At 39.2% G+C, this 21,411-nt stretch overlaps 1 protein-coding gene across 1 annotated transcript in view; it reads right to left on the bottom strand.

The window, feature by feature from the left end:
• Window positions 1–21,102, bottom strand: part of NRCAM (neuronal cell adhesion molecule) — a 320,485-nt gene extending 299,383 nt beyond the window's left edge. The window contains exon 1 of the mRNA XM_087821087.1: window positions 21,021–21,102. The gene's annotated coding sequence lies outside the window, so the exon portion shown is untranslated. The remainder of the gene's footprint in view (window positions 1–21,020) is intronic.
• Between the last annotated feature and the right edge of the window lie 309 nt (window positions 21,103–21,411).

Here is a 21,411-nt window from a genome sequence, read left to right as displayed (position 1 = left end):
TAATTTTCCAATTGTTAAAAATAGGTGCCATATTCTCAATCTTTAAAAAAACACACTATTCTATAAGAGTCAATGTTAATCACTTCCCAGCTTTATATATGAAGAACTGGTATTTATTAGGCTTTTTACTTATATACTGAGCCCTGACCTAAGTATTTTTAATTATCTCAATTAATCCTCACAACCACATTATAAAGGTAGGTATTATAATCCTATTTTACTAATGAAGAAACTGAGGGTCCTAGAAGTTAAATAACTAGTCTGAGGTTATACAAATAGTAGCAAGTAGAGATAGGCTTGAACTAAGGTCTATCTACATTTTTAAAATTAAGCAATTGTTTTTTAACTTTATTTTTATTGATGACACTATTACAGATGTCTCCATCTTCCTGCCCTTTCACCCCTTGCCCCCGCCCCCGGCAATCACCACACTGTTGTCTGTGTCTATGGGTTATGTGTGTATGTACTTTGGCTATTCCCTTCACCTTCTTTCATCCAGCCCACCCTCCTCCCTCCCCTCTGACAGCTGTCAATCTGTTCCATGTATCTATGTCTTTGTTTTTATTTTGTCCGTCAATTTGTTTTATTCATTAAGTTCCACATATAAGTGGGATCATATGGTATCTGTCTTTCTCTGGCTGGTTTGTTTCACTTAGCATAATACTCTCCAGGTCCATCCATGCTTTCACAAAAGGTAAGATTTCCTTCTTTTTTACAGCCATTTAGTATTCTATTGTCTAAATGTACCATAGCTTTTGTATCCACTCATTTACTGATGAGCACTTGGGCTGTCTTCAGATCTTAGCTATTGTAAATTGCGCTGCTATTAACATAGGGATGTATATATTCTTTTTTATTGGTGTTTCTGGTTTCTTAGGAAAGCAATCAGGCTTACTAGCAGTTTGGATAGCCTATTTAGGGCAAACAGAGAACTGGTGGACTAATTAGGGATTTAACAAGGAGTTTAGATGAACCAGACATACTGGGGTTAGAAAAAGCTCTTCATATATACTGGGTTAATGAAGGTGGTATAAGTTCACAGCAGAGATTAGAGGTGCCCAAGCCATCCACATATCTATGAACAGTGGGGCTTACACACCCACACAGTAGACACAAGGAAGCCCAGAAGACTCTACAAGCTGGAGGAAGACTTGAAAATGGCATGAACTTTGAACGCATTTCCCAGGCACAGATAAATCCATCAGCAGAAAGTAGAAGCCTTATCAGCTGGAGATGTTTGAGCACAACTTCTGATCAATCACTGGCTAATTACTAAGCTATGGAGACACATGAATAAATCTTAAGAGCCCTGGTCAGGTAGCTCAGTTGGTTACAGTGTAGTCCCAATATGCCAAGGTTGAGGGTTTGATCTTCTGTCAGAGCACATATGAGAAGCAACAAATGAATGCATAAACAAGTGGAACAACAAATCAGTATTTTTCTCTCTCTCAAATTAATAGATTAATAAATAAATTTAACAAAAAGGAAAAACCCTAAGAAGTCAAGATAAAAAGATTTTTTTAATAAAAAGAAACTGAGTGGAGACTTTGGTAGTCACATGTTGCAAAGGAGACAGTCCACAAATTTAGTGTCGACAAGTTACTAAACAAATAACCAACAACTACAAATACCTCAAGGGGGAAAAGGCAGAATCCAGAGTTGCTACTACATATCTTAAATATTAATATTCATAAAAAAATTACAAGACAAGGAAATAAAAAGGAAGTATCATTCATACATGGGGGAAGGGAGCTATAAATAGAAAATGTCCCTGATTGGTTCTAAAAATTGGAATTAGACAAATACTTCAAAGTAGCTATTATAAATATGTTCAAAAACAAAAGAAAACTGTTTAAAATGTTAAAGGAAAACATTATAACAATTAATTAACCAATAAAGAACCTCAATAAAATGATAGTAATTATAGAAAAGAACCAAATAAAAAATTGGAGTTCAAATGTTCAATATCTGAAATTAAAATTTCACTAGAGGTACTCATAGCCAATTTGAGAAGAAAGAAAAGAGAATCAGCAGACTTTAAAACAGATCAATAGAAATTATTCAACCTAAAAAAAAATTCCAGAAAGAATTTTAAAGAAAAATAAGTAGAGCTTAAGAGACCTGTGGGACAACATCAAGCATACCAATGTAAGTGCAATGGTAGTCCCAAAAAGAGAGAAAAGGAGGGGAAAAAGAGGCAGAAAAAAATATTTGAAGAAATAAATGGCTGAAGACTTCCCAACTTGCATGAAACATATTACTGAATACATTCAAGAAGTTCAATGAATCACAAGTAGGATAAACACAAAAAGAGCTATATCTAGGCACATCATGGTCAAACAGTTGAAAAATCAAAGGCATAAAAAAGATCTTGAAAGCAGTAGGAAAAAAATGACTCATCATCTACAGCGAAACAAAAATTCAAGTAATTTATGACTTCTCATCAGAAACAATGGAGGCCTAGATTGATGGTTGCTAGAGGGGAAGAGGGTTGGGAGACTAGATTAAAAAGGTGAAGAGATTAAGAAGTAAAAATTGGTAGTTACAAAGTAGTTATGGGAATGCAAAATACTGCATAGGAAATATATTTGATAATATTCTAATAATTACGCATGGTGCCAGGTGGGCACTGAAAATATTGAGGGGAACACTATAAGGTATATGATTGTCTAACCACTATGCTGTACACCAGAAACTAATACAAAATAATACTGAATGTAAACTTGTAATTGAAAATTTTTTTAAAAAGAAACAATGGAGGCCTGAAGGTAGTGAATGGCATAAAGTTCTGAAAGAACAAAAATCTGTCAACCAAGAAAATATCCCACAAACTATCCTTAAAAAAAAAAAGATATTTCCAGGTAAAGAAAGATTTTATGAAGCAAAAATATAGCACTAAATGGAGGATTTATAACGTATATAAATGTAATCTAAATGATAATAGCACAAACAAGGGGAGGAAAAGGAGATATATTGAAGCAAACTTTTTATATTTTGTTATAAGTAAATATTATTCTGAACTACAGCATGATATGGTGCATGTTTTGCATTAAAGAAATAATTCAAGAAAATGGTATAAAACGTTCAATGAAGGAATTAAAATGGTACTCTAAAAATTACTTAACACAAAAAAAATCAGTAAAGAAAATTAGTGAAACAAACAAGAAATGAAACTAATAGAAAATAAATTGCAAAGTGTCATACATAAACCCAACCAAATCAATAATATCAGAATTTATGGGATGCGGCCTGGTCAGGTATATCAGTTAGTTAGAGTGTTGTCCCAATATGCCAAGGTTGAGGGTTTGATCCCAGGTCAGGGCACATACAAGAATCAACCAATGAATGTATAAGTAGAACAACAAATCAATGTTTCTCTTTTCTTTCTCTCTCTCTCTGGCCCAACAAATCAATCAATAAATTTTTAAAAATTATAATCCAATTAAAGCGGAAAATTTTGGAGGATTTATACTACCTAATTTCAAAAGTTACTGTAAGCTACAAACATTAAAATAGGATGGCAATGGTATAAAGGTAGACAGATCATTGGAACATAAGAGTCCAGAAATAAATCCTTACATTTATAACCAATTTATTATTAATAAAGTTGCCAAGGCACTTCAGTGAGAAAACAACAGTCTTTCAATAGCTGATGCTAGAACAATTGGATTCCCATAAAACACACACACACACACACACACAAACCTTAGACCCTTACCTTACACTATGCACAAAAAACTCACAATATATCATTAACCTAAATGTAAGAGCTACAACAAAACTTTTAAAAGAAAATACAGGAAAAAATCTCTTGTGACCTTTGGTTAGGAAATGAATTTTTATTTTTTTAAATATATCTTTATTGATTTCAGAGAGAGGAAAGGAGGGTGAAAGAGAGAGATAGAAACCATCAATGATGAGAGAGCCACCGATTGGCTGCCTAGCGCGCAACCTGGGCATGTGCCCTGACCGGGAGCTGAACCCTGATCGCCTGGATCCCAGGTTGATGCTCAACTGCTGAGCCATGCCCGGCTGGGCAGGAAATGAATTTTTAGATATGACATCAAGAACACAAGCAACAGAAGAAAAAACAAACACATTGAACTTCATCAAAATTAAGAACTTTTGTGTTACAAAATACACTGTCAACAAAATGAAAGGACAGCAACAAAATGGGAGAAAATATTTACAAATCATATATTTGATAAAGGACTTGTATCCAGGATATATATATATTTTTAAAACTCTTAAAAATCAGTAATAAGAAGATAAATGACTGAATTTAAAAAATTGGCAAAACATTTAAAACAACATTCCACCAAACAAGACATATCAGTGACTAACAAGCATATGACAAGATGCTCCATATTATTAGTCATTAGGGAAATGCAAGTAAAACTACAATGAAATACCCACTGGATACAAACATCCACTAGAAAGGCCAAAATAAAAAAGACATGCAAGGATGTCAACAAACTGGGATCCTCATACATTTCTGACTGGAAAGTAAGATGATACAGCTATTCTAGAAAAGAGTTCAGCAGTGTCTTAAAAAGTTAACATAAATATATATACCATACAACCCAGCAATTCTACTCCTATATATTTACCTAAAAGAAATGAAAACAGGGGCTTCTGATCAAGATGGTGGCATAGGTAAACATAATACAAAAACATCAAAAATACAACTAATCTTCAGAACAACCAACAACCATCATTCAGAACCACCTGAAATCTAGCTGAATGGAAGTCCTAAAGCTAGGGAATTAAAGAAGCCACACATAGACTGGTAGGAGGGCTAGAGGCATGGAAGGGGCTGGTCCAACACCCTCATGTGATGGTTTTTAACTAGGAGGAATATCTTGGCTGCAGAGGTCCCCCCTAAGAAGTGAGGGGGTTCCAGACCACACCAGACCCTTCAACCCAGGGTTCTAGTGCTGTGAAGAGAAGTCCCCATAACTTCAGGCTGATAAAGAACCAGCAGGCAATGAGGCTGATAAAGACAGAGGCTGCTAGAGTCCCAGGCATTCCTCTTAAAGGGCCCAGGCATGGACTTACTCGAACTCACTCTCTCTGAGCTCCAGCATCGGGGCAGCAGTTTGAAAGAAACAAGGGGCATATGGGGAAGAACTAAATTGTCTGGCATCAGGGCAAGAGCTGGGGGCTGCAGCTTTCTCCCAGACAAAAGTGCTGGCAGAAGCCATTGTTCCTTTGCTGAGCCCTCCCCACCATAGTGTTCACAAGCTGGCACTATATCTGATTCTCCCTCACACTGTTCCCCTTGCCCTGGTGATTTCCTGAGACCTCACCCCACCCAATTTGCAGGCTCATCCAAGCCATGCCCAGTGGTCTTTCCATATAACTGTCCTCCCTTGTCTCATGCTTTGGGCTTTCCTAAAATCTCTCAAACAAGTAGCAGCTAGCCTCAGAGTGCTCCATAGCTCTGGCTAAGTGGCCCAAGGCCCAGGAATAGTGGCAGCCAGCCTAGGATCACAGTTTGGCCTCTCTTGGGCACCTCCAAGACCATCACAAGTAACAGCCATCTGCAGATTGCCCAGTAGCTCATGCCAGGTCGCCCCAGGCAGGGCACAGGCAGTGGCTGACTCTGCACCTCCCAGGAGGCCCCAGGCCAGCGAACCTGACACGAAGCTTTAGATCACACCAGATTATAACCCTACACCTCCACAAGTGACACATTCAAGGGGCAGACTTGGTGAGTACTAAGCCCCACTGAAGCAAGTCCTGATCTGTAGGGTTGACTCCTGCACAGCAGCTCTTTTGCTATAGTCACAATTGGTCCTTCCCAGTTATACCAACAGCAATCAAGGCTCAGCTAAAACAGGACAGTGCACACAGCCCACACAGGAGCACACCTGGAGTGCCCAGCTCAGGTGACTGGGGAGGCTGTGCAACTGGGCCCTACAGACACCTACTACACAAGGCCACTCTACCAAGTCTGGGAGACATAGTAGCTCTATCTAATACATAGAAACAAACACAGGGAAGCAGCCAAAATGCAGAGACAAAAGATACATGTTGCAAATGAAAGAACAGGATAAATCTCCAAAAAAAGAACTAAATGAAATGGAAGCAAGCAAACTACCGGATACAAAGTTTTCAAAACAATGGTTACAGGGATGCTCAAGAAACTTAGTGACAACTTCAACAGTATGGAAAAAGGCTTGGGAACCATAACAAAGAACCAGTCAGAAATGAAAGATACACTAACTGAAATGAGGAATAATTTACAGGGAATCAACAGTAGAGTAGAGAATGCTGAGCATCAAATCAACAATTTGAAATACGGGGAAACAAAAAACACTGAATCAGAACAGCAAAAAAAAAATCCAAATATATGAAGATAGTGTTAGAAGCTTGTGGGAAAACTTCAGGCACACCAATATTTGCATCATGGGGATACTTGAAGGAGAAGAGAGGGAGCAAGAAATTGAAAACCTATTTGAAAAAATAATAACAGAAAATTTCCCTTACCTGATGAAAGAAATAGACATACATATCCAGGAAGCACAGAGAGTTCCAAACAAGATGAATCCAAAGAGGCCCACACCAAGACACATCATAATTAAAATGCCAAAGGTTAAAGACAAAGAGAGAATCTTAAAAGCAGGAAGAGAAAAGCATAATACTGTCAGCTGATTTCTCAAAAGAAACTCTGCCGGCCAGAAGGGAGTGGCAAGAAATATTCAAAGTGATGAAAAGCAAGAACCTACAATCAAGCTTATTCTATTTAGCAAAGCTATCATTCAGAATTCAAGGTCAGATAAAGAGCTTCACAGATAAGAAAAAGCCAACAGAGTTCATCACCACCAGACCAGTATTACATGAAATGTTAAAGGGTTTTTAAAGATAAAAAATATGAACAATAAAATGGCAATCAATATATATCTATCAACAACTGAATCTCAAAATCAAAATAAATGAACAAGCGGAACAGAAACAGATAACTTTTTGCTGGTTGCCAGATGGTAGGGGGTTGGCGGGATGCTTGAAAAAGGTGAAGGGATTTAGAAGTACAAATTAGTAATTACAGTATAGTCATGGGGGTGTAATATTATTGATTATATTACATATGCTGAATTTTACACTTACTAAGTGTTAGATGGATATGAGATTTTTCAGGATGATCACTTAGTAAGTTTTACAATGTCTAATCACTGGAGTGTAAACCTGAAAGTAATGTAATATTGTATTTCAACTGTGATTGAAAAAGAAAAAAAGAAATGAAAACATGGGTACAAAGACTTACATGCTAATGTCCACAGCAGCATTATTCATAATTGCCCCAAATATGAAATAACCCAAATGTCCACCCACTGCTGAATATATTAACACGATGTGGTACCTCCACACAATGGAATACCACTGATACATGCTAAATGAAAGAAGTCAGGCACAAAAGATTCCAAATTGTATGATTCCATTAATATGAAATGTACAATAAAGGCAAATTTGTAGAGAAATAAAGCAGATCAGTGGTTGCCTTGGGGTGGGAGAATTTGACTGCATATGCCTTCAAGAATATTTGGGAGGAAGTGACAAAAATGTTCAAAACTAGATTGTGGGGGCAGTTGCTATATATTATTTTCTTATGCCATGCAGTAAGTTACCACAAACTTAGAGTCTTAAAACAACACATTTTTTATCTCATAGTTTCTCACAGGTCAGAAGTCTGGACATGGCTGAGTCTATCAAGGTGTTTGCCAGGTTGCTTTCTCATCTGGAGCTCCCCTTCCAAGCTCATTCAGATTGCTGACAGCACTAGCACCAAGTTCCTTTTGGTTGAAGGACCGCAAGGAACATCTCCACAAATGTCACAAGATGGATAAAAATTCCTTCAAGGCCCATGGGAAAGTGTCTTGCTTATGACTATCTTTTTTTGGAGGGTTTACCCCGATTAAGTCAGGCTAGCCAGAATATCTCTCTTCCCACTCTGTTTTGTATTTGTTTTTTTTTAATTAAGATTTGCTTTTTAGTCTGGTAATACATGCACATATTTTTCAAAAATCAAAATCATAAAAAAGGTATATCGTGAGAAGACTTGATCCACTCTCTGACCCTGTCTATCCCATTTTCTGTCCAGTATGTCTCAAAATATGATACCTTGTGTTGCAACCTGGGAACTTGTTAGAAATGCAGTGTTTCATTTCCACTAACTTTTAATTGAGTTGCTTGGGACCTTAATTACATATACAAAATCCCATCACCTTTGCTCTAAAATGTGTAACCTAATTATGGAAACCCACCATGTACACAGGTCCTGCCCACACTTTAAGGGAAGGTATTATACAGGGTTCATACAACAGGGAAGAGAACCTTTGAGGCCATCTTAGAAATTTGTTTACCACAGTTGCACAATTTTTAAATGTATTTTAAAAATTACTAAGTTGTATACTTACCATAGGCAGGTTATATGATATGTAAAATAATGCGAAGAAAATAAACAAAAAGTTGTCCATGGTATCATAATTCCATTTTTCATTTGGGCTACATTTTTTTTCATTAAATGAACTACGCCTAAGACTATCTTTTCTAGGAAATGATTCACAAAATTTCCTTTTCTACATTTACTGACCATGACCTTTATAATTTGTTATACGAATTAATTCACAGTAACCACTTCACAGGAACACAGTAGTCAACTTCTCCACTAGTTGGGTTTTATTCCTCTGTCAGCTTTCTTAGTATGAATGGAGGCTCACTTAAATTCAAAGACTTCAGATTTTCAAAGAGAGTAGGGTTACTTCCCCACAAGAGTTTCCACTCTCTGATTTCTCCACCGGGAGTGGCTCCATTTTGAGCTTCCCTCAGACAAAGTACAAGCAACAATGTTTAGTCACATGAAGCATCCATTTTGCCAACTGCACGCTTCCTAAAATTTCATTCGCCCGGAGGTCAGGAACTGTGAGCTCTGGAGTTCTTTACTGTGTCCCTGGTACCTCTTTGAAGTTGGACCGCTCATGGTATTTTGAGTATGCTAAACTTCTGCCTAAAACTAAAACTTTCCTAACTTCAGCTTTGTTGTATAAAAAACACAGCAAGCCTGTGCTATTCTACTTCAGGTGCTATCTTGATATCATGAAGCACTACAAATTCCCTAAGGAGATGCCCAACAATGTGAATTGGATGATTATCTTGTAGGTTTGTTGTTCTCAAGACGAAACTTAACTGTTACCATGGAAATAAAACACAAAAGGAGTTGTCCATCCTGGAAAATAAAAACTGCTTAGAATTCTCATTCAAGGGTTTTATATTAAACATGCAACTCCTCTGCATAATTTGTTTTTTATAAAAATAAAAATCTTTCCTGGGAATATGCCAAAGTTATTGTACTGCATAATACACGGACCACCAATTTATAAGCAAATTTTAAAAGTAATTATTTACATGTATTTTTAAATTAGGGTAATTTGGCTTCTGCAATCCTATAGACAAAAATGGCCACAATATTAGGTCATTTGGAGACTCTTAAAAGGTTTACTCAATTACTCAAGATGCAGTCCCATCACTTGACTGTGCTGTAGATTAGCCTACCTATAGTACCTAAATAGCATCTTCAAGACATGGACTGATACTCTTCTCTCCATGTTTCTAAGGGAACTGGAAGTTTCTCTTAGAAGTTTGGGTCATAATCTATAATTTACAAAATGCAGAAACTAAAATTTCATTTCTTGTCATTTCTCATGGCAGGATAACCTGTAGCTCATAGGAGTTAAGACTAAGGAATGGAAGTCAGACTCCTTGAATTCTGCAATTTAACAGCTGTGCTATTTTGACGCTTTAGTTAAACACCCTAAGCCTCAGTTTTTCTCATCTATAAAAAGGGTATACTAGCCCTGGCCAGTTTGGCTAAGTGGTTAGAGCGTTGGCCCTCGGACTGTGTGCGCGGGAAGCAACCAGACTCACATTAATGTTTCTCCCTCTCTCTCCCCAGTCCCGCCCCATCACATACATTCCTCCCTCCCTTACATTCTCTCCAAAAATCAATGGAAAAATATCCTTGGGTAAGAATTTTTTTAAAAAAAAAAAAGGGTATAGCCCGGCCGGGCGTGGCTCAGTGGTTAAGCGTAGACCTAGGATCCAGGCGATCAGGGTTCGATTCCCGGTCAGGGCACATGCCCGTGTTGCGGGCTGCAGCCGATCAATGACTCTCTCATCATTGATGTTTCCATCTCTCTCTCTCCCTCTCCTCTCCTCTCTCTGAAATCAATAAAGATATATTTTTTTAAAAAATAAAAACTAAAAAAATTTAAAAAAGGGTATAATAGCTTAAAGCAGGAGTTGGGAAACTATGAACCATGGGCAAATTTTGGCTTGTTTTTGTAAAGAAAGTTTATGGGAAAATGGAAATGCCCACTCATTTACACATTTTCCCTGACTGTTTTGAGAGAGACTGCATGACCTACAAAGTCTAAAATATTTACTATCTGGCCCTTACAGAAAAAATTTGCTGGCCTCTGACATAAAGGACTGTTATGAAGACAAAATGAGATAATTCTTGTAAGATGTTCATATAGTTAAGCAACCAATAAACAACATAGATTATTGTTATTTATTAATAGTAAAAAGTTGTAAAAATCATTGTGATTTTCTTTCCTAAAATTCAGAGACATCTTTATATATTCTACCTCAGGAACAGAGTACCCATGAAGTAACACCTTGGGATCAGAAGGCTCAGCCCCTTTTTTGATGGAGGTGGCTGAGGCGGTCTGATGGCAGGATGTGCTGTGCAGCTGTTGGTGCAGGGCAGTGAGCCCGGTGAGCCACAGACAGCAGCTGCCACAAGTCATCCATTTCAAGTAACTGATACTCTGCCATTTCTTGATGGAGGATCTCTTGGTCACAGGTGTGTGACACATGCATATTCATCATTGGCCTCTCTCCTAACTATGTAGAGGGGATTGAAGGAGGACTGGGGAGAGCTGAAATTATGCTCAGAAGATGATCAGAGCAGAGCGCATTTCCATTTTCCCTAGAAGTAACTGCTTTCCTAAGATGTATTCTGCTTGTCCAGAGTAAAAAATAAGGAAAGTGTGGTCTTGTACATAAAAATTTTAAATGTCAGTTTAATGTAACAAAATCTAGGCTAAAAATTTAAAGTGATAAAAAGGATCTAAAGCTGGTAATTTATCCTAGAACTAGCACTGCTAGCTGCCTATTAGTACATTTGCGAATAAATTTTGGTCAACACCAAATGTCACCAAATGGTTCCCATAAATCTTTCAAACGATCTTCACACAATTGTCTTTCAAGGCAAATGTTAAAAGATCTAAAGAGTACACTGAGATGGTGATTTTCAGAAACAAATCACTGGCTATATTCTGTCCTTGTCTAGGGTCTTAGATATTTCACTCCATCAATTTGCACCTCATTGCCTTGCATGGTAAAGAGAATAATCTGTCTATTTAGATATCCCCGAAAAGCTGTTCCTGAATTGAACTATGAAACATTATAGGAGCTCACTCATTATATAATCCTTATAACAACAAAGAATCCTGTTTAATATTAATAATCACCCCAAATGTGTTTGGCAAGTTCATATTTTCACATATCTAATTTTCTCAAGGTGGGGCCATCTGTATATAAAGGAACAAAATACCCTGAAAGAAGAGAAAATCTGATTAAGAATTTAACTGTTTTATGCTGAAATAATTTTAGCTTTGACTCAGTAAATTCTTCTCAGTGCATTTACTTTCAAAGTAAATGTATTTCATATTTCATTTTTGAGGAGTGGCTTATGAGTTATTTCTATTTTATGTTGTCAAGTTACTTCAATGACCTAATGTACCACAAAAAATTCTCCTTAAAATATTTAGTATTGAGCCCGGCTGGGCTTGGCTCAGCGGTTAAGTGTCGACCTAGGATCCAGGCGATCAGGGTTCGATTCCTGGTCAGGGCACATGCCCGGGTTGTGGGCTGCAGCCGATCAATGACTCTCTCATCATTGATGTTTCTCTCTCTCCCTCTCCTTTCCTCTCTGAAATCAATAAAGATATATTAAAAAAAAAAAAAAATTAGTATTGAATGCTATGGAATGGAGAGTATTCTCTATTAGCAAGCAATTACCACAATCATTTTTAACTCTTTTTCTTTCAGGTTTTATTACCTTTACAGTGCTCTGTTCTTTACTCTCTCCTATTTAAAATTCCTTCTGCTCCTTCTGCCTTCTATATAGGACACTTCTCCAGGATGTCACAAGTCACATTATCCACCTGAGCCTCCCCACCATCTGAATCCTTCACACTCCCTGATTTCTACTCTTCCAATCCCAGTCCTAATATCAATCTGACCATGAACTCACTCCCTACTGTTTAATGAGTTCGCACATAGTTCTAGGACAGCAATAAACCCTTGATATATTTTACTTTCCACTTAATTTTGCGACAAGGTAACTGTCATTAGAAATATATACAGAGCCATGGAGTTTTAAAAACCCTTTTCCAACTATTAAAATGCAAGTTACCTTAAAATTTATGAGACATACAAAGTATATATCACGACCGATGTAAAATACAATATAGTTAACATAATCAATTCTGAAGTAAATTCACTTTTGTTTACATTACATAATTAATATTATTATCTCTGAATATCTACTTCACTTTTTTGTTCATGTAGAAATTTTTTGTCATGTAATATTACTTCCCTAAAAGTAGAAATAGTCATTTGAATGTATTAAGTGTATATAAAAAATGGCTTCTAGCTATCATGCCACTAACATCAGAACAAAAGACTATTGCCAAAAAGTCATCTAAGTGGTCAAAGATATCAAAGCAAAATTTTCCATTTGTAGTTTTATGGAACCTCAGGAAGCATTTCAAATTATCCAAAATTATTTTTCATTTCTCTTACATTTCAATAACCTCAACTTCCCAGTAGTTATTTATTATTCTAGTTATACATTCAGCTAACTTCTCTTTCTGAAATGTTTTAAATCAGACGCTGCCTACCAAACTGGATGGGGAACCATGTGCCATATCTTCAATAACAAATATAACAGTGATGGATTTCCTCTAGAAGCAGAAAGCTGAAATCACTCTTCTTAAATATATTCATAAAGGAGAAAACACTGGTTAGTCGATGTTTACAGAAGATTTATCTTGTTCATATCAAAACAATCTGTAATCAATATCAAAACACGGCAAGGAGAATTTACAAGCGAAGCTGATTGGGCATTTCTACATTTATTCAGCTAGATACTAGAGGTGAAAGCAGCAGAACGGTCAGAAAAAGATCTGCAATGCAATTAGGGGGGACAAGTGCATCTGAGTGTATGCCAGACGCAGGGGCCGCCCCTTAATTCACAGTCCAATGTCTTAATGTGGCATACAGCATCAAACTGCACTTCCTACAGTTTTCAAACTTTTGTTAGTTAACTAGATGTTTACCGAGTGCCTCAGTTGGGCACTCAACATTTCAGGAATACCATCCAGCTCCATGTACGTTGTCCCAACACCATCTGTCACTTAAGCTTCCGCAGATTCAAAAATTTCAATTCAAACTAATCTGCTCCGCACTCAAACTGAAGCAATAATTCAAATTTCGACATGAAGCTTGAATTCCTTTTCAGTGTTCTTCAACTCTGACCCAGCTCCCCCTCCTTCCTTCACTGAAAAGGGCCAAGACAACAGCCCAGCAAGTGGGGCAGGCAAAACAGGCCTCCTTTGTTCAGTTCTGTCCTTTCAGCTCTCTATTGAGGTACGGGACTGAAAAGCACACAAGGCTTTGGAAGGCGGCAGCACTCCAGCTCACAGGCCATCCTTCCTCAAAGATGGAGAAAACTCAGGGATGAAACTCTTTCGACATTGACATTCCATTTTTACCTTAAGGTATAATTAATGGAACATTACTACTTTCACTTTCCCTTGAGAGAGAGTATGTTAATGGTGTTTTACATGAGTTTGTAATGCTCATCAAAAGTGTGTGCCATTCAAATGCCAAGGGCATCTAAAAGTGGCATGAAAGTAGCTTTAAAGTTGAAATTGGAGAAAAGATCACTACAAACTGAATACATATACTGAATTTTTTGAATGCTCTCAGCCCACTTGAGAAAGACAAATCAAATTCATTGCATATTACAAGTAGAAGACCTCCTACAGGATTCCCTCAGATTGCCCTGGGAATATATTTTTCTGGTTATAGTGGGTTTTCAACCAATATACCGTGCACATCATAAAATTTAAATATACATATAAATATATATTCAAAACATTTTTTCCAGCCCTTCTTGTCATTTAATAAGAAGAATTTTTTAAAGGATCATTTTAATCTGACAGTGACTGTCATTTTCATTCTCATGTGAATTCAGCTATGCTTTATTTAGTACTGGGCAGTGCAGAAGAAAATCAGAGAGCACAAAAGACAAGATTTGTCATTCCTGCTTTTAAACTGAGCAGTATGTGCAGTAGATGAGCAAATGTGTTTGTAGATTTGTTCCCTTTACCATTTCTTTTATTCACTAGTTTTTTAGTCAGTCGAGGGAAATCTTCCATCAGACTTTTAAAAATTACCCTTTTCTAATTTGAAATTCAAATCTTGTAGGCTAGTAAAATAGGTCAATTAAGTTGACACCACATCTTTTTTATTAGCTCAGCTAAGCAATTATAATTGGGTGGTGAGGGTTTGTGCTGTCATCTTTAAAGACTCAATGGTGGGGTAAAATGTCCAGTGCAGACCTGGAATTTACACTGCCAGCACATCTCTAAGTATTTCTAGATATGAGGCAAATTTGCTCTAGATATGGGTTAAAATAATAATGTCATTTTTTTCAGTAAAATAAAAGCTTAATAATATTTAATCTAACCTCATAGCAAAATCACTTAGCACAAGTGCACTATAGACACATATGCTCTAATTCAACATTTAAAAATAATAACCTGAATGTATGTTACCAATGCTGGCTTATCCTGGACAATGATACACGTGCTACACAGCATCGATTTGATGCTTTGCACAAAGTATGGAGTCAATGAACACTTCTTAAAAACCATACATCTCCTTATTAATAAAAGTTAAATTGATAAGTTAGAAAACATTATGAATGACTTATTCACAATACATTGTATATTAATTTATAACTTTAAAAAGTAACAACTATAGCTCTTGACACCCAATAGGATAGCTATTAATTATGAAGAAAACAGAAAATTGCCCAGTTGGGCCTGGCTCTGTGGTTGAGCATTGACCTAGGATCCAGGAGATCGAGGTTTGATTTCCAGTCAGGGCACATGCCTGGGTTGGGGGCTCAATCCCCAGCTGGGGGCGTGCAGGAGGCAGCCAATCAATGATGATTCTCTCATCATTGATGTTTCTATCTCTCCCCTTCTCCCTTCCTCTCTCTGAAATCAATAAAAAGATACATTAAAAAAAGAAATCAGAAAATTAGTGTTGGCCATGATGTGGAGAAACTGGAATCCTTGTGCACTCTTGGCAGGAATGTAACATTGTCTGGCTGCTATGGAAAACAGTATTGTGGTTCCTCAAAAATTAAAATAGAATTACCATCTCTCTAATGATTAGTGACTTTGAGCATTTTTCATATGTCTCTTGGCCATTTGGATGTCCTCTTTGGAGAGGTGTCTACTCAGGTCTTCTACCCATTTTTTAATTTGATTGTCTTCCTTGTGTTGAGTTGTATGAGTAATAACAATGAGGTATCACCACACCTGTCAGAATGGCTACCATCAACACATCAACAAACAACAACAAGGCCTGGCAAAGATGTGGAGAAAAGGGAACCCTAGTACACTGCTGGTGGGAATGCAGACTGGTGCAGCCCCTATGGAAAACTGTGTGGAGTATCCTCAAAAAATTAAAAATGGAACTGCCATTTGACCCAGTAATCCCACTTCTAGGACTATATGTCCTAAGAAGCCAGATACACCAAGAAGAAAGAATATATGCACCCCTATGTTCATAGCAGCACAATTTATAATAGCTAAGATCAGGAAACAGCCCAAGTGCTCATCAGCAGATGAGTGAATTAAAATACTGTGGTACATTTACATCATGGAATACTATGCAGCTGTAAAAAAGGAAGAATCTCTTACCCTTTGAGACAGCATGGAGGGACCTAGAGAGTATTATGCTAAGCGAAATAAGCCAGTCAGAGAGACAAGTATCACCTGGTTTCATTTACATGTGGAATCTAATGAATAAAATAAACTGACAAACAAAAAAGATCCAGAGACACTGAAGCATACAACAGACTGACATATTTCAGGGGAGGGGAGAGATTAACTAATGAATTTATATGCATACATGCATAGCCCATGGACAGACAATAATTCAGGGAAGGCCAGGAGAAGTGGCAGGAGCAGAGTGGAAAGGGTCAATGGGGGAAAGAAACGGGACATTTGTAACACTTTCAACAATAAAGATAAATTTAAAAAAAAAAAAATAGAATCACTGTATGATCTAACACTCCCACTTCTGGCTACATGCCCAAAAGAGTTGAGAGCAGTGGCTCAAAAAAATATTTGTACACACATGTTCATAGCAACATTGTTCACAATAGCGAAAAAGTGGAAATAGCTCAACTGTCCATTAACAGGTTAACACTTTTCTTAAAAAAAAGAAAAAGTGGTATGAATATACAATGGAATATTATTCAGCTTTAAAAAAAGGAACTTTTGACACATAGATAAACCTTGAGACATTATGCTAAGTGAAATAAAATAAGCCAGCTACAAAAGGGCAAATACTACATGATTTCACTCATATGAGATACTTAAGGTAGTCAAATTCATAGAGACAGAAAGTAGGATGATTCTTTCCAGGGTTGGGGGCAGGAAAGGGAATAGGGAGTTAGTGTTTAATGGACACAGGGTTTCAGTTTGGGAAGCTAAGAAAAGTTCTGGAGAGACTGACAATGGTGATAGGTACAAAACAATGTAAAGTATTCAATGCCACTAAACTATACAGTTAAAAATGGTTAAAACAGTAAATTTTCTTATATATATTTCACCACAATAAAGAACTTAGCAAAAACATCCTATTTTCTATAAGTATATTGCATTTGCTCCCCCATTTAAAGACAACCTGATATTGAAAGAGTTATTGTTGCTAAAACTGGAGGCAGAGACAGTCCCATATTTTCTTCATGTAGCCCTCATTTTCGTATATTTTTAAAAAATATATCTTTATTGATTTGAGAGAGAGGAAGCGAGAGGGAGAGAGAGAGACAGAAACATCAATGATGAGAGAGTCATTGATCGGCTGCCTCCTGCACACCGCCAACTGGGATGGAGCCTGCAACCCAGGCATGTGCACTGACTGGAATCTAACCGCGATCTCTTGGATCCTAGGCCCACGCTCAACCACTGAGCCACGCCCGGCCAGGCTCATTTTCACATTTTAAGAGGGAAAATAAACACTCATCAGTTCATTTGGAAACACTTTCTTAGTATTAGAAACTTCAGCCTCTGATGTCAATAAAAGACTCTTTAAAATTAAAGGGGCCTTTTGTTTGCCTGGGTGGACAAAGGGTTAAATACAATAAGCTACTGGGTTCTTGTCCTTGACACCCCTAGATGCCAAACAATCCCTACTATCTCCTCTGTCTTCACCTGGCAGGAAAGCCAAGGCTCCTTCTGGTGGGAAAACATGAAATATAAAAGGGAAATTCATTCAAATGTATTTAGTAATTTTAAATCATTTCGAATCATTTTCATTTTCCTCTTTGCCAATCATCTCAGCAGTTGAAGACTAAAGCAGTCTTTGTATGCAAACACGCAAAACTTCCTAGAGAAAAAGAATGCTTTAGGAACTCTATATTCTTTTTAAATTTGTTACTGGTTACTATGCTTTTCAAATGGAAACTTTCTTTGTAAGTGGGGATGAGGCTCCAAAGGCTGCTAACTGAGGCAGCAAATCAGGACACCTATGGATTGAACTGTGCCCCCCCCCCATTCATATGTTGAAGTCCTAATACTCAATATGACTATGTTTGCAGATACGGCTTTTAGGAGGTAATTAAGGTTATATAAGGTAATAAGGGTGGGTCCCAATCCAATAGAATCAGTGGCCTTACACGAAGAGGAAGAGGGGCAGTCTCTCTCTCAACAGGCAGGCACCAAGGAAAGGATATATGAATACACAAGGAGAAGATAGCAGTCTACAAGCTGGCAAGAGAGCTCTCATGAGAACCCAGCCATGCTGGCACCCTGATCTCCACTTTCCAGAATCCAGGAATGTAAGAAAGTAAATGTCTGTTCTTTAAACCACCCAGCTTATGGTATTTTGTTAAGATAGCCTGAGCTGACTAGGACAAAGACTCTGATTTCATGTGAGGATATCAGAAAAAAGCATGGGTGTCTCAGTGGTTACCTTAAGGTGAGTAATGACTGGTAAGAGCCACAAGAGGGCTTTCTCCGATGTGCACAATGTTCTGTTCCTTGTTTTGAGCACTAGTCCCGTGTGTTCAGTTTGCTTAAGTTCATCAAATTATACATTTATAGTAGGTAAAAAAGAATCTGTGTTTGGAAGTATGTACCATAAAATTACAATCTCCCCAAAGGCAGGAATTCTATTTTGCTCACCACTGTATTCCCAGTGCTTAGAACAGTAAGTCATGCACTCATTAAAGAGTGATGGATGAATGAATGAATCTCTTTATCAGAAAAGCTTCCTGTGGGGTTCCATTAAATAACTCCTTTGTACATACACAATATAATATCTTCAGATTCTATTTATATTCAACCGATTACACAAGGAAAACTATACCAACACAAAAGCATTATTTGAAATGACTCTTAGGGAAATTTTGCATAGCCCAGGTGTGTACATTCTCATTACCCTCTCATCTTCCTGAAGCTGTCACACCCAACTCTTATTGTTATTGTCGCATTGGCTTCACAGAAAGTATCATTTCCAAAGACAATTTACTTTTCATTTACTGTCAATGATGCAATAATAAAAATGATGTGGTGTAAGGGCACTGGCCTACAGTCCAAAGACCTCACCATTACCCTGCATTAGAGGGCTGGGTAACCTCTCCCAGCCCCAATGTAGTTACTGTGAAACCCAAAGGTTACCAAGTGTTATCTTACAGCTCTAAAATTCCTGGATTATGTGACATGTTTAACAACTTTCCAGCAATAAAGTAAAAGCAGGTAGAAAGAAGACTATGAGTCAGTAGAATTTAGAACTCATTTTTCCAATTGATCAGTCAATTATAATCATTCTAAAAGCTATTTCAGGAATAGCTGATTTTGTTTTAGTTCAAATTATTGTTTCTACTAGTTAACATGGAGCATTAAGTGCACCACACAGTTTTTTATATATAGATATGATACTGAATGCTTTTCTAAGATTTTATACTAGAGTTCTATTCAAATTCAACATTCAGTTTGAGGAGTAAATCTTCCAAAGTCAAAAGGGTCTACAAAAGAGATTCAGGCTGGGTACCCGAAATAGAAACATTTGACAAATGGAAAAGTTACCTTTTCTTTAAAAAAAAAAAAGTTTCTCAAAAATTGTGATATGCCAGAAACAGTAACTGTAAATAGTTGGATTGTGGGTTAACCGCCAAGTACTTAAAAGCTAACAGGAATAAAGGAATTTGTAAAGGAATTCAAGGGCAACAAAAGGCAATAAAAGGCTATTCCACAATACAATTCGCTGAATTACTACATTGCCTGCTACTGTGAGGTCTGCAGGGGTTAAAATTAAATGGGCTTATAATATGTCCCTGATTTTGAATACCGTATGATTTCAGGCTTCCTCTAAACTAATAAACCTCTAAAAGGCCACATTTTCACAGTCTTGAATGACAAAGTGTAGGGCCAAAAAGCTAACCCTTGTCGCCCCACTTCCTAGCTATGTGGTCTTAGGAAAGTTACTTGGTTTCTCTAAGTTTCCATCTCCCAGTGTTTAAAATGGGGCCGTGGTGGAAAGTAAATGAGATGATACTTGTAAACTGCACAGCACCCAGCATATCTGAAGCTTTTCAAAAAATGTTGACTACCACTATCATTCAAGTAAAAAGCGTCCAATTGTTTAAACCCATTTCAGTTCTTCTGGAAGGGTCTCACTCCTGAGCTGTTATTACAATATTTTAATAACAGGGCATGGTTAGCATAAAACAGTCCCAACCAACGCAGCGCAGCCTCCCCGGTTTGTATTCAGTGGCTACGGTATTACTTCCCAGGATAGCCCCAGGGGGAGCTCCAGGTGCTGCACGAATGTCCCCCGGCCCACTATACTCGCTTCCACCTCTTCTTGCAAGAGCCTACGGCGAAGAAGGGCATAGCCCCTCGGAACTGCACCTCTGCGCGTTAACCACGCGGGACTCGTCAGGAAAAGAATGTTCCCGTTTAGGACAGACGTCTACGAGCCCGATGTGGCCTCTGGCTGGGGCTGATGGTCCGGAAAGACAGGGGAGAGGCCGGGTGGGAAAGCGACGCCACCTCTCAGCGCCAGCACCCTCCCTCCGCGCCCGCGGCTGTGCCGTGGCGGCCACGGAGTGTGCGGGCGCAGAGGATGAGGCTGCGGGCCGGGGGACAATCCGGAGGGAAGGGGAGTGTTTGCTCTTCCCAGGGAACCCACCGGCGTCACTTGCTGCCCGGCGTACACCGCTCTGGAAGAGATGACGACTCCCCGCTCCCCAGCTCCGTGCGCTGGCAGATGCGGGCTGGGAACGGCTGAGCCGGCGATCCGCTGCGGCGCCCACCCGCGCGGCGTGGAGGGGCCCGGCGCAGATGGCGTCGCCGCGCAATGGATGCCCCGGAGCCGGCAGTCACTCCCGGCTCAACACAGCCTCTCCGGCCGAAGCTGTTGCCAAGACACCCCCTCTGCGAGCCTGGGCTGCGAGGTGCTCTTTTTAGTCCGCCCCAAGCCCCAGCGAGCCAGCCCCAACAAGTCCCAGCCCAGAGAGTCTGGGCGGGGCACCAGGACCCCGGGGTCCGCACCTGCGGGGCCACAAAGCCCAGGAAAGCCGCCACCCTGCCGTCCCTAGCCTCCCCCAGTTCCCCCCCGAGTGGCGAGAGCGGAGGTTGGCTCACCCAGAACTCCGCGGTCGCGCAGGTGAAAGCACAGCTGAACAAAGCCCACGCCCAGATGTGTCCGCGGAGACCCGCACGCGCACACGCCCGAGCGCGCAGCCCGGCCCCTGCGCTCCCAGCCGGGGCCGCACCGGCGGGAACCCCGCGCCGGGTGTCCGCGCCGGGGAGCCCAGGGTCCGGCTCAGTCGCCCCTCAGGCCCAACTCTGCACAGAGAGACGGCGAGGCAGGGTTTCCCGGAACGCGTGGGGCGCGGGCACGGAGGCAGAAGTTGGTCACAGCCGGGGGGCAGTGATGGGCGCCCGCCCGCGCAGCCTGGGATGCGGTACTCCCCGCTGCGCCTTCCCGCGGGGCCTGCGGTGGGTCGCGGCCTGAGAAGAAGCAGGGGGTTCG

Source organism: Miniopterus natalensis, chromosome 10, assembly GCF_054644295.1.
Source record: "Miniopterus natalensis isolate mMinNat1 chromosome 10, mMinNat1.hap1, whole genome shotgun sequence".
NCBI lineage: Eukaryota > Metazoa > Chordata > Mammalia > Chiroptera > Miniopteridae > Miniopterus > Miniopterus natalensis.
This window is presented reverse-complemented; position numbering and strand designations above follow the sequence as displayed.